Source organism: Papilio machaon, chromosome 24 (genome assembly GCF_912999745.1).
Source record: "Papilio machaon chromosome 24, ilPapMach1.1, whole genome shotgun sequence".
Lineage (NCBI taxonomy): Eukaryota > Metazoa > Arthropoda > Insecta > Lepidoptera > Papilionidae > Papilio > Papilio machaon.
This window is the reverse complement of record NC_060009.1, coordinates 5,500,923-5,504,577: the sequence shown is the minus strand read 5'-3', so window position 1 is coordinate 5,504,577 and position 3,655 is coordinate 5,500,923.

The window sequence follows — 3,655 nt, the reverse complement described above, 5'->3', positions numbered from 1 at the left end:
AATGCACATGATAATGTGATGCACATAATCACTGTAATGTCTACGTCCACATTTAATTTGCTGCAATAAATAAACATAATATTATTATTGTTTGTATTTATTTCACAGTGGTAGATCCTGCAACAACAATATTTGTAAGGTGCACGAATGGGCCGGCCCGACCGGTGACATACCACGACCACACAGAAGAAAACACTAATGTTGAAGCAATTCCGCGTTTCGTCTCATGAGTGTGCATGTCGAAGGCCTAGTTTTAGTCCATTTTTATTTCCTACACTTTTCTTAAAAGGAAATGATGGGAAGGGGAATTGAATTTGACGGAAAGCTGGACGCATAGGAAGGGGAAATATTCTTTCTCTGTGCATCCTCACCTCCGTCGATTAAAGATAGGCAACGCATCTGCAATTGCAAATGTCCATGGGCAGCTGTTACTTCGCTATTTCGGCGAAATCATGTTACCTAATTCACGTTTACCTATATCTTACTAATATTATAAATGCGAATGTTTAGATGGATGTATGTTTGTTTGAAGGTATCTTCGGAACAGATCTTAACAGAGACTTAAAACATAATCTGGACGAACACTAGGCTAGGCTACTTACTAAGTTTTATTTTTAATTCCACGCGAACGTAGTCTTGTATAATATAATAATATCATTATTATTTGTTTTACATAACTCCTATATACTTGTATGTACATATATTATATTTATATACGACAAAAGCGTGCGGATTATCCCCGTTGACCTACTTCCATTAGGAGCAATAGTTTATTTGCTCAGAATAACTATAAACGTTATCAGTATTAATAATTGCTGAACGTGTAGCCCAAAGATCTCCTCGTATATTGCCGCTGAACAAGGAACTGTTGTATCGTTTATTTCTATTGGATTTTCTAATAAGTCATAAGGCATAAGCAAAACTCAACTTAAAAATACATTTATCTTGAGTCTGAATTATGCTATAATTCGAATTTAATAGAATTTATCAAAATAAATATGCCTTTTTTAAATATGTATTAAAAACTATCTATTAAACATAAGAGGATACATGTATTTCCCCTTCCTATGCATTCCCTTAAAAAGGCAACGCATCTGCATTTGCGGAAGTCTATAGGCAACGGTCGCCTCGCTATTTTGGCGAATTCAGGTGACTGTTTGCTCGTTTCCTACCATTTGATATAAATAAATACTATCGATAATATTATATTTTTTTATAAATTTGAAAATTTAATTTCTAGATTAAAAACAATATGTAGTTAATTAACTTATATTCACATACATATAAGTAAGAATTATATTGTCCGTTAGTAAATATATGTAGCCATTGAGTCTGAAAACAAACAAAGCAAGTCCGTGCTAACACTTCAAGCTCCGACACTCCTTTGGGTTGTAGACAGTGATAAATCCAACAACTTGACATCGAATGCTTTTTGCAAATCCGCTCAGGAAAATATTACTAATATTTATTTGTTTGAAGTTATCTCCAGAACGGCTCAACGGATCTTGATGAAATTTTGCGCAGATGTAGAACATAGTCTGGAAGAACACATAGGCTACTTATAAAGTGTTTTTAATGCAGCGCGGACAGAATCGCGTGTGACAGTTAGTATGTAATAAAATGAATATAAATGGGCAGCGGTCGCTTCGTTATTTCGGCGAAACAGATGGACGTTAACTCTTATGCCACCTTATAAAACGAATAAGCTAAAGTATTCCTAGTATACCTTATGTTAGAAATGATAAAGCATTGGAACATTTAAATGTAGTTACTAGTTACGTACTTAAACAGTTTAACTTTGATGTTATTTGACGTATAATTCAAAATACAAATACTTTTCAACTGCAGACATTAAATATGCTATTACGGTTTGGCAAAGTTATACCAAACTGTCACATAAAACAATCATCACGTTGAAACGTGTGTCGAATGATGTTTGTAGTTCTTGGTAAAGCTGCAAATTAATGTGCATTGTTTGACGCTACCAGCAAACGTACACAAACGTACTGTCGGCTTTGCTGACTATATTCCAAACAGTTTTCATTGTGTACTAAAATATTCAAAGGGATAATTACACGCACAAAGGAAATATGTAATATCAAACACTTATATACCATAAATAAATATATAAAACACCTCTTTATATACTAAAGTCGGTAGAATTGCAACGGTTAAAAATATGTATAACAACGAAAAGTAATTTTTCATCAAATGTTTAGTATAAATTTTACTAATGTTATAAATTTGAATATTTAGATGGATGGATGGATGTTTGTTTGAAAGTATCTCCGGAACGGCTCGACGGATCTTGATGAAATTTGGTACAGTTATAAAATATTTTCGAATTGAATTTGAATGAAGAATCGCGGTCGACAGCTAGTCACAATGTAAACCGCATCTGTTACCTTTTTTAAACAAATATTACTTAACCTGGCATAGGTAAAAAACCTTTTGTGTTGTATTTTATTTAACAAGAACAATATAGAATTTACACAGAATAGATTTATCCTATCAGATCAAATTGTCACAGTGCAAGAAAAAGTTTCTTAGAAAAGTACTTAATTTAAGAACTAAAATTCCTAAACCTATTGGTTTAAGAACTCATAGATTACAAACATTTTATTTAAATAGCTTTCGTATTCCATAGATAGTAAAAAGCGAGGTAAAAAAAACATAAATAGTACCTCTGTTTATATTTTTTTCCTTCGTTTTGGCTCGTGGCCATATAGTATCTTCCGGTATCGTACTAAAGCCAACTCCAATAGCGTTGAGAATGTGTGCAAATAATACACTACGCCCATTCATTTGGCATTTATTCATCTTGAATCATCGTACGTTATTTACTTCTTTAATCTGATTTGTTTTTTTTTTGTTAGTTATTTTTTTGTTTTGTAGGTCATTCAACTGCTTATACACACGTTTGTTTACATTTTGAAACTTGGGATTCACTAGTTTTCAGTAGAGTGGCTTCTTATTCATATTATGTATGGCACTCGCCTTTTGTATTAAGTACCATTCACACAATACGTCCATATGTTAGGCCTAATACTACTTCATCTCGTATGTCTAATGTCTAATAAATAAAAGAAAGTCGTGTTAGTTACACTATTTATAACTCAAGAACGGCTGAATCGATTTGACTGAAAATTGGTGGGCAGGTAGCTTAGAACCAGGAAAAGGACATAGGATAATTTTTACCCCGTTTTCTATTTTTTATTCCGCGAGGACGGAGTCGCGGGTAAAAGCTAGTGTCTAATAGATGTTGATTTTCATTTGGTGTCAATTATGTATTTGTTAACTTATATAGAACTTCAATTTAATAAAAGAAAGGAAACTGATTGGTGCGAAACAATAGATGGACATAGATTTCACTAGAGATGTCAGTAGAGTAATAAGGATCAATAATAAAAAAGGTTGCGTACCGATAAACTCTGTACAGTTGCAGTTCGCACAGCTTGATGTACTGACCGAGGCTTGCCACTCCGGTAGCCACCTAACGTAACTGCTCATCTTGAAACTGTCATATGGCTCGTTGAGCAGTTAACGTGTAAAGGAGTAAATTCGTGGTAATGGGACAGTATTCCGTTGAAGTATCTCTAGTGATGCCCAAAGTAGACTAAGACCGATCTCTAGATACTAGACCAGCACTAGATAC